This window comes from Macaca fascicularis, chromosome 4 (genome assembly GCF_037993035.2).
Source record: "Macaca fascicularis isolate 582-1 chromosome 4, T2T-MFA8v1.1".
Classification (NCBI taxonomy): domain Eukaryota; kingdom Metazoa; phylum Chordata; class Mammalia; order Primates; family Cercopithecidae; genus Macaca; species Macaca fascicularis.
In genome coordinates, this window is record NC_088378.1 from 112,439,593 (window position 1) to 112,451,178 (window position 11,586).

The 11,586-nt window shown below is 34.2% G+C and overlaps 1 pseudogene; it reads left to right on the top strand.

Moving 5' to 3' along the window:
* The first annotated feature begins 707 nt into the window (after nucleotides 1-707).
* On the top strand, nucleotides 708-1,272 carry LOC102136729 (dihydrofolate reductase pseudogene; annotated as a pseudogene).
* Nucleotides 1,273-11,586: the final 10,314 nt, after the last annotated feature.

The following is an 11,586-nucleotide window of genomic DNA, read 5'->3' on the forward strand; positions in this document are numbered from 1 at the left end:
AAGCAATTATAATACCGTTAAGCTTGTATGGAATAAATATAAGGCACTCAACACTTTACATTATATACTTATAGGTAGCTAAGAGATAATTGAATATTACAGGAAGGTAAACCATCTGCCTTAATGATTGTGGTAGATATTGCCTCACAGTTGAAACTTTTCTATGCAAGTGTTATGTTTCTTTTGGAAGAAAGACAGTCATGTTGTATTTCTCTTTATAAATGATTTTCCATGACTCAAAAGCAAAATCAAAACAAACAAACAAAAAAGTCATTATCAAAAATAAATTTGTCAGAAGACTGAAAATATACATTTAAGTAAACAAAGGTGAAAATCAAGGTTGAATAGTTATTTATTTACAGGTTAACTCTTCTCCCCATATAACATTCATGCAACTGAAAACAGCAAATGTTATAACTATACTTAATCCTGTAAATTTTTAAATTTCCTATTTGGCTAAAAATATTTATAGGTGAACCCATTATCTAATTTATGGATGTAAAATATTTCTTATTAATCATAAAATGGAATACTGATAAAATATTATAAATATTAGCAATAATCTTATTCCTCAACAGTAACCCAAATCCAAGGAAGAAATGGAGGTAATGACTGGCAATATAAAAACAAGAGTTAGAATTTCACATGATTCTTGGCCTTGCATCCTGGTGTAGCGACCCAGCTCATAGGTGTTAACTGCTGTTGTCATGGTTCATCCGCTAAACTGCATTGTCGCTGTTTCCCAGAAGATGGGCATTGTCAGGAATGGGGACCTGCCCTGACCCTAGCTTAGAAATAAATTCAATTCCAAAGAATGACCACACCCTCTTCAGTAGAAGGTAAACAGAATCTAGTGTTTTTGAGTAGGAAGACCTGGTTCTCGATTACTGAGAAGAATCAACCTTTAAAGTATATAATTAATTTAGTTGTCAGTAGAGAATCCAAGGGACCACCATAAAGAGCTCCTTTTCCTGCCTAAAGTCTGGGTGATGCCTTAAAGCGTATTGCGTAACTAGAATTAGTGAATAAACTAGACATGGTTTTTACAGTGGGAGTCAGTTCTGTTTATAAGGAATCCATGAATTAAGAGATTATTTTAAACTATTTGTGGTATGGATCATGCAAGACCTTGAAAGTTACACTTTTTTTCCCCCAGAATATGATTTAGACAAAGGTACACTTCTCCCAGAATACCCACAAGGTGTTGTCTCTGATGTGAAAGAGGAGAAGGGCATTAAGTACAAATTTGAAGTATATGAAAAGAATGATTAATATAAAAATGTTTTCTGATTTATTTCAAGTTGTTCTCCCTTTCTCTAAAATCTTATATATCGTTACATTAGAAAAGAAAGATTTTGTTGACTTTAGATCTATGACTAATTATTTCTCAGCAACATGTTTTTATTCCCCATTAATTTTAGACTATATCAAACACCATTTATAAAACATTCTTGCTATAACTGTCTAAGTGCTTCTCTAAGGCCAGACTGTCTCCAGCACCTGCTGCGAAGAGATGTCATTTCACACTCATCACATGTGACATGTTCACCAGTCATTGACATTGTCAGGTTTTTAAATGTTGGCAGTATTTATTAAAGGTGAAGATGCACATAGCCTTAAAAAAAAAAAGTTAGATTACATAAGCTTGTTTTCTGACTCCAGCTATATATACTTGCACCTATTTGTCGTCATTACTTTTTCACCCCCTTTTGGAAAATATGTTTTAAAATTTTGAAGAAAAATCTTATTCATTAATTATAAAAATTTTCCAGGTTATCCATCAAAAGACACTTATGAATTCTACACGAAGTTTGCCAGTTACTGAAACATGGTACACCTCAGATGACTTCCTGATTTTAATTTGATATTTAAATATGTACAAATAACTATCTTTTTTTGACTTAGATTTGCAACTCATTTTATCTTAATATTATAGACATATTTTTCTGGGTTTTTTTTTTTTTTTGGTTTTTAATAATCAATATAGTTGAAATTGATAGATATGGGATTTTAGCCCCCAATCTTTTCTACATATTCAAATTTGATCAAGCCCATTTTAAACTCCAAACATACTTCGGGCATATATAAGTGGCTAAAACAATTTATAAAAAATATTATTTAACTTTTCCTTTTTTTTTTTTTTGAGACGGAGTCTCGCTCTGTTGCCCAGGCTGGAGTGCAGTGGCTGGATCTCAGCTCACTTCAAGCTCCGCCTCCCGGGTTTACACCATTCTCCTGTCTCAGTCTCCCGAGTAGCTGGACTACAGGCACCCGCCACCTCGCCTGGCTTGTTTTTTGTGGTTTTTTTAGTAGAGACGGGGTTAACTTTTCTTATTAAAACTTATTGGCCGGGCATGGTGGCTCATGCCTGTAATCCCAGCACTTTGGGAGGCCGAGGCGTGCGGATCACAAGGTCAGGAAATCGAGAATATCCTGGCTAACACGGTGAAACCCCGTCTCTACTGAAATACAAAAAAAAAAATTACCCGGCATGGTGGCGCGCGCTTGTAGTCCTAGCTACTCTGGAGGCTGAGGGAGGGGAATCGCTTGAACACGGGAGGTGGAGATTGTGGTGAGTCGAGAACGCGCCACTGCACTCCAGCCTGGAGACAGAGCAAGACTCCGTCTCAAAAAACAAAAAAAAAAACTTATTACAGTGCATTACACAATGATTTGAAACAATTATAGTACTCACTGTTGTAACCTGTCTTTACATTTCATTAAATACTTTGATAAAACAGTTTTAGAAGAAGAAGAGCCTTTTGTTTTTAAGGATATATCACAATTTATTTATCCAATTCTATTTAATGGAGCATTTTGTTTGTTTTCCATCTTTCCTTACTATGAGATTTGCGAGAAACATTTTAATTTTTTTTTTTTTTTTTGCATCTAAGAGTTTGGTTATTTTTAAATAATCAGTAATTGGAATTAATACTGTTGGATTTGTGCTTGTATAATTTGGGATTTTAGAACAAGTTTTATTGTTTACTTTCATTTTTTGCTATATGTCTTTACTTTCAAGCGGAATTGCTTTCATAAAATGTGTAACCATATTTTCATCAATTGTTTAAATAATGATTGCATTACCTGTCCTTTCAGACCGCAAATTTTCCTTCTGGAGTTTTGTGGTGATTTTTTAACGTTTTTTTTTAATTGAATGAAGTGGATGCTATTCATTCTAAGCCCTCTGGCATTACAAGGTAGTTGGGGAGAAGTCAGTTTGGCTGTTTTTCCTCCTAACCTCTCCATTATCTTCTCTTGTTTAACAAAGCAGAAAGGAAACCTAAGAACAAGCAACAGTTTTCTTTAATGAAAAAAAAAAAATGTTTGCTCTTTGGGCTTACACAGTATATAATTTTTAACTTATAGTTAAATAATTTTAATATAATTTACTTGAGAATTTATCTTTTCTGAATTTTGTAGTATGTGGAGGACTCTTTCAGATGTATAGAATTTTCTGTTTAGCAGAGAAAATTAGTTTTCTACCAAACATACTTATTATTTTTATTCTATTTGTTTACACATTGTCCTCAAGAATATGTACTAAAACTCTATTGGGGCCAGGCACAGTGGTTTACGCCTGTAATCCCAGCACTTTGGGATTACGCCTGTAATGCCACTGAGGCGGGTGAATCATGAGGTCAGGAGTTGGAGACCAGACTAGCCAATATTGTGAAACTTCGTCTGTACTAAAATTACAAAAAATTATCTAGGCGTAGTGGCAGGCACTGTAATCCCAGCTACTCGAGAGGCTAGGGCAGGAGAATCGCTTGAACCTGGGAGGCAGAGGTTTCAGTAAGCCAAGATCGCGCTACTGCACTCCAGTCCTGGCCACAGAGTGAGACTCCGTCTCAAACAAAACAAAACAAAACAAAACAAACAAACAAAAAACAACCAAGATAACTCTATTATATATTTTTTCTTGTCTTCATGACTATCACCTTTAACTGTTTTCATCTATTTGATATTTCTCTAAATTCCTTGACCATATTTATTCCCATACAAATTATTTGGCTTTCTAAAGTCCATTTCTACCTTTATTAGTATGCAAAAAGTATTTTTCTTTTTTTGCATTGTGTCATTACAATTTGTGGTTCCTTGTAATATTTCTAACTTTATTTACCTTTTTAAAAATCTCATCTCAGTAAAAAATTATCACCCTACCTTTTAATGTGTTCTACACAAAATTAATGCTTATTCCCAATGACCTTTATTTTCTGTTGCCCATGACATGAATGATGAAATGTCTATTTATTCTGCTTATTCCCTCAAACACCATACCCCCAACTATGATATTAGAGTTTTCTTGAATTCAGACCCTCCTTGTGCACGAATTTAGGATCTCCTGTTTACACCTTAAGCAATCTTGATAACTAAGGTAAACTGACATCAAAAGTCCAGGAACTCAGCATTTTGGTATAAGTAAGGGCTAAAACCAGCAGTTTTCCTACTTTTCTTTCTAACATTAGCTAAATTGTTGCTCCCAAATATACTTGGTTTTTCTATGCTCTCCAGTAGCATATTTGTGATCTAGAAGAGAAAGGTAGCTAAGAGGTACAATTTAAAAAAAAATCCCATCAAAAAGTGGGCTAAGGATATGAACAGACAATTCTCAAAAAAAGACATTTATGCAGCCAACACACATATGAAAAAAGCTCATCATCAGTGGTCAGAGAAATGCAAATCAAAACCACAGTGAGATACCATCTCACACCAGTTAGAAAGGTGGATCATGAAAAAGTCAGAAAACAACCAATGCTGGAGAGGACGTGGAGAAATAGGAATGCTTTTACACTGCTGGTGGGAGTGTAAATTAGTTCAACCATTGGGGAAAACAGTGTGGTGATTCCTTAAGGATCTAGAACCAGAAATACCATTTGACCCAGCAATCTCATTACTGGGTATATACCCAAAGGATTATAAATCATTCTGCTATAAAGACACATGCATACATGTGTTCATTGCAGCACTGTTTATAATAGCAAAGACTTGAAACCAACCCAAATGTCCATCAATGGTAGACTGGATAAAGAAAATGTGTCACATGTATACCATGGAATACTATACAGCCATAAAAAGTGAGTTCATGTCCTTTGCAGGGACATGGATGAAGCTGGAACCCATCCTCAGCAAACTAAAACAGGAACAAAAAACCAAACACCTCATGTTCTCACTCATAATTCAGAGCTGAACAATGAGAACACATGGACACAGGGAGGGGAACATCACACACCGGGGCCTTTTTGGGGGTGGGGAAAAAGGGGAGGGGGAGCATTAGGACAAATACCTAATGCATGCAGAGCTTAAAACCTAGATGATGGGTTGATAGGTGCAGCAAACCACCATGACACATGTATACCAATGTAACAAACCTGCACGTTCAGCACATGTATCCCAGAACTTAAAATAAAATAAAAAAATAAAAAAAATTCCTCTCCAAAAAAAAAGAGGTACAACATAACAAGAATATTCAATAATATTCAGGTAATACCTTTTAGACATGAGATACTGAGCTAGAGACTGGGAATTAAAGCCCTGAGCACACCAGACACTATACTACACTACACCTTCATGGAGGTCACAGTTTAGTGGGAGAAAGTAGATTTTAAACAAATCAAATATACATATACATATATATATATATATATACACACACACACACACACTATATATGTATTTAACTACAATTCTGATAAATGATATAAAGGAAAAGTATATAATAATTTCTATTTATACAGGAAAAAGAATTGGCCGGTGTGGGAGATCAGAAAGCTTTGCTGAACGATTGCCTTTTAATGAATGTGTAGGAGTAACCAGGTGAAGGCAATTGAAAACAGGGATTCAGAAAGAGGAAAAATGTACATATGAAGGAACTGAAGTAGGCTTTTTGCAGGGTTAGTGAGGTCAGATTGCCCAGAGCATAATGAAAAGAACAGAGACTGGCAAGAAATGAGGCTTGAAAGGTATTCAGGGAACAGATCATGCAGGGACAAGATAGAGGGTACTTGAAAGGACTGGGTAGTCATGCAAAAAAGTTAGGACCTAATCTTGAGGGTGGAATTTGGGGATATATTCAGGCTTTGGTGAATCAACAAATTTTATTCAAAAGCACAAGACAGATATACCTTTGCATTCTAAAATGGTGACACTGTTAATCATACTGTTCTTTGAAGATTTTTTTCACATACATTAATTGGTATTTCTTTACAATTTTTCCAAAAAAAGTCAGTAAGTCTTAACCATTGTAATTTTAGAGGTAAAGAAAATGTAGCAAAGTAAGTTGAAGTGACTATCCTAAATTTTCATAAAAGTTAGCTGACATTACATGATTCCTAAATTATTTTTTTTCTTTTTAGATTGCATTTAGGGCTATTATGCAAAAAAGCTCATAAGATCTTTAAAGTGCTTATAGATTCTCCCTTGTTTTTTATTCTATTTGAGACCCAATTTTCTTATTCCTCAAAATTATTCCCTTTATCAGTTCAGAAAAGTGGTTTATTCATCCTGTTTCTGTTTTTCTTATAAAGTAGAGATAATAGCCTTCAAGAGTGATATCAAAACTAACTAGGTGATATTTATTAAAAGTGCTGATGTTGGAAACATTACATAAGAACTAAGCATTAGGCTTATCTCATATGGGGTTATGGGAGAAATAACTAATCAATTTATTTCAACATGCTTAGAAATTCAAAGCACAATGCAAATACTAATCAAGCATACCATGCACAAAGGCGAATTCATTAGTAGAGAATACAGAGGATGGAAAACTTTTGAGTATGGTAACAGATATCCAAAGGTGTTTTATATTTCATATGCCTCATGAAAACGAATATGAAAAAGGCATGGACTGTTGCATTCTCGTGCTTTGAGTACCCAGCATTATATGGATGAATGATAGCAATTAAGTCACCTTCAAAATTATTTTGCAAGTGACAGAGTCTCTCCTTGACCAAACTGTAGATGGGCTTCTCTGAGCCCTCTTTTCAACTTGGCGTAGGCCTTGTTCCCAAGCCCATCCCAGTTGTAACAAGAATCCTGCTCACTGTACTCTTCACAACAGCAAAGATATGGAATGAACCTAAATGCCCATCAATGGTAAACTGGATAAAGAAAATGTGGAACATAGACACCATGGAATACTACATAGCCATAAAAAAGAATGAAATTATGTCCTACACAGCAACAAGGATAGAGCTGGAGGCCATTATACTGAGCAGACTAACACAGGAACAGAAAAACTAATACCACATGTTCTCACTTTTACGTGGGAGCTAAACATTAAATACATATGAACACAAATAAGGGAACCAAAGATCCAGGGCCTACTTGAGGGTGGAAGTTGGGAGCAGGGTGTGAATCAAAAACTTTTTGTCTGTTACTATACTTACTACCTGGCTGACAAAACAGTCTGTACACCATACCCCCACAACATGCAATTTACCTATATAACAAACCTGCACATGTACCCCTGAACCTAAAATAAAATTAAGAAAACAAAAACTAAAAAAATACCAACCAAACAAAAACAAAGGCAGATTGTCAGAATGGATAAAAAAGCAAGGCCCATCTAAATGCTGTCTACAAGAAGTATATTTCAAATAAAAAGACACACATTGGTTAAAGGATAGAACAAGATATATCAACACTTGACAAAAGAAGGCTTATGGGGTGTGGCTATTTAATACTGCGGTAGATTTCATTGTAAAAATATTACCAGCAATAAGCAAGGTCATTTCATAATGATAAAAGTTTTAATTAATCAAGAAGATATGACAGTTCTATACATTTATGTACATAATAACATAAAAGTTTCCAAATACATGATACAAAGAAAATGGACAAGACTGCAAAAGAAACAGGTAGATTAATAAGTATAGTCTGAGATTTCTGTATCTCTTTACTCAATTGATAGAACAAGGAGACAGAAAATCAGCAAGAATAGAGGAGACTTGAATACATTCTCCTCAAGTACCCATGGAACACTTACCAAAATAGACCTTACTCTAGATCATGCAATATATCTTAATAAAAGAATTAAGTCAAAAGAATTTAAGTCATATGAAACATATTCCCTGACTAAAAAGCAATCAAATTAGAAATCAATAACAAAATTATATCTGGAAAAACTCAACCATTTGGAAACCAAGTAACACAGATCCAAATAACTCTGGGTCAGAGGTAATTGAAACAGAAATTAGAAAGTGTTTTTAACTAAGTGAAAATGAAAATACAACATATCATTAATTGTGGAATGCAGCTACAACAGTAAATAAAATTTTTCAACACTGATATCTATAATAGAAGAGTGTCAAATCAATGACGTTGACTTCTACGTTAAGAAACTAGAAAAAAAGAAGAGAAAATTAAACCCAAAGGAAGCATTGGAAAGGAAATGATAAATACATGTTATGGTCTGAGTGTTTGTGTTTCTTCAAAATTTACATGATAAAGTGAGATCACAGAGGTGATATTATTAGGAGATGGGGCTTTGTGGACATGATTAGGTCATGGGGGCCAAGCCCTCATAAGTCGATCAATGTTCTTAGACAGGTGACCCAAGAGATCCCCTTAACCTCTTCTGCCATGTAAGGTCACTGGGAAAAATAATGCATCTAAGAACCATGAAGTGGTCCCTCACCAGACATCAAATCTGACAGCACCTCGATCTTGGACTTTGCAGTTTCCAGAACTGTGAGAAATCAATTTCTTTTGTTTATAAGTTACTCAGTGTATGGCATTTTGTTATAGCAGGATGAAGAGACTAAGATGTCAAAGCTGAAACCAATAAAACAGAAAAACTATAGGAAATATCAATACCACCAAAGAATTTGAGGAGTTCAATGAAAGTAATAAACTTTTATCTAGTCAGACTGCTCAGGAAAATGAGAAGATATAAATTAATAACTTTGGAAATGAATAATGTGATATTATAGATTCTATAGATACTTTTAAAAAACAAAGCAATATTACAAAATTTATGTGACTAAATATGGCTAAATTGCCAAAATTGAAAAATTCCTTGAAAAATGAAAATTACCAAATCTCAATCAAGAAAGGGTAATCTGTATTGCCCTATATCTATTAAAGAAAATTTAGCCATAGTTTAAAACCTTCCTACAAAGAAAACTCCAGACCCAGATAGCTATACTGCTAAGTTCTACTAAATATTTTAGGAAGAAATAATGTAATTCTACATAAACTCTACCCCAGAAATAAAAATGAGTACATATCAACCCATTCAATAATGTTAGCATTACCCTCAACCAATACCAGACAATGATTTCTTTGTAAAAAATAAGAAAACTTCCTCATGAGCATGGATGTACAAATTCAACCAATTTTTGAAGCAAGCAAGATATCCTCCAATGGGTGAATGAGTAAAATGTGGCGCAGCCACATAATAGCATATTACTCAGTGATAAAAATAAGTGAACTATCAAGCTATGAAAAGACATGGAGGAACTTAACTGCATATTGTGAAGTAAAACAATTCAATCTGAAAAGCCTTCTTACTGCGTTATTCCAACTATGCAACATTATGGAAAAAGCGAAATTATGAATATGGTAAAAAGATCAGTGGTTACCAAAGAATTGGCAAGAGAAGAAAATGATACATTGGCAGAGCGGAGGGTTTTTAGGGAAGTGAAAATACTTTATATGTTACTATAATGATAAACACATGTCATTATCCCTTTGTGTAAAGCCATACAATGTACAACAACAAGAGTCAACCCTAATGTAAACTATGGACTTTGGGTGATTATGTGTCAATGTAGGATCACCATCATAGCAACCGTACCACTGTGGTGAGCGATATTCATCATGAGGGAGGCTGTGCATGTGTGGAGGCAGAGGGTATACAGAAAATCTCTATCTTTCTCTCAATTTTGCTGTGAACACAAAACTGCTCTAAACAAGTAGTCTTTCTAAAAAAAAAAAAAAAAAAAAAAAAATAGAGAGAGAGAATCCAGCTAACTAGTATACAGCCTCTATAAAGAACACTGTGGAGCTTTATCAATAAACTAAAAATATAACTACCATATAATGCAGCAAATCTGCTTGGTATATACTCAAAATAAAGAAAATCATGTATCAAAATGATATCTATATTCTCATGTTTATCATAGCACTATTCACAATAATGAAGATATGGAATAAACCTAAGGATCAACCTAAGGGAATCAACCATCAATGGATAATTTTTTTTTTAATGTGGTATACACAGTGTGTATGTGTGTGTGTGTGTGTGTGTGTGTGTGTGTGTGTGTGTGTGTGTGTATACCACATTAAAAAAATCTATTCACTGATGAACATTTAGGTTGATTCCATATCTTCATATATATAATTATATATAGAGAGTACTCCATCTATATATAATGGAGTACTATTCAGACATGAAAATAGTGAGATCCTTCATTTGCAACATGGATGGTACTGAAGGACAATGTTAAGTGAAATAAACCAGGCACAGAAAGACAAAAGACAAATACCATATGCTATCACTAATAGGTGGGAACTAAAAAAAAAAAAAAGAAAGAAAAGAGAACTCAGTCTTTGTTTACTGTGGCAGTATTCACAGTAGCAAAGACTGAGTTCTCTTTTCTTTCTTTCTTTCTTTCTTTCTTTCTTTCTTTCTTTCTTTCTTTCTTTCTTTCTTTTTTTTTTTTACTTCCCACCTATTAGTGATAGCATATGGTACTTGTCTTTTGTCTTTCTGTGCCTGGTTTATTTCACTTAACATTGTCCTTCAGTCCCATCCATATTGAAAATGAAGGATCTCATTATTTTCATGTCTGAATAGTACTCCATTATATATAGATGGAGTACTATATATATATAATTATATATATAATAAAACACAAATGTCCATCAGTGACAGACTGGATTAAGAAAATGTGGCACATATATACCATGGAATACTATGTAGCCATAAAAAAGGATGATCTCGTGTCCTTTGTAGGGACATGGATGCAGCTGGAAACCATCATTCTCAGCAAACTATCACAAGAACAGAAAACCAAATATCACATGTTCTCGCTCATAGGTGGGAATTGAACAATGAGATCACTTGGACACAGGAAGGGGAACATCACACACCGGGTCCTATTGTGGGGAGGGGGTAGGGAGGAGCAATAGCATTAGGAGATATACATAATGTAAATGATGAGTTAATGGGTGCAGCATACCAACATGGCTCATGTATACATATGTAACAAACCTGCACGTTGTGCACATGTACCCTAGAACTTAAAGTATAATGAAAAAAAAAAAAAAAAAAAGAAGAAAAGAGAACTCAGGGGATAGAGAGTAGAATGATGGTTACTGGGAAGGGAGTTTGTTAATCGGAACAAAAATACAGTCAGATAGAAGGAATAAGATTCATTGTTTGTTAGCACAATAAGATGACTATAGTTAATTAATTTATTCTATATTTCAGCATAACTAAAAGGGTAGAATTGGAATGTTCATAACACAAATAAATGATAAATGCTTGAGGTGATGGATTCCTGGATTATCTATTTTGATCATTACACACTGTATGCCTGCATCAAAATATTACATGTATCCCATAAATATGTACAACTA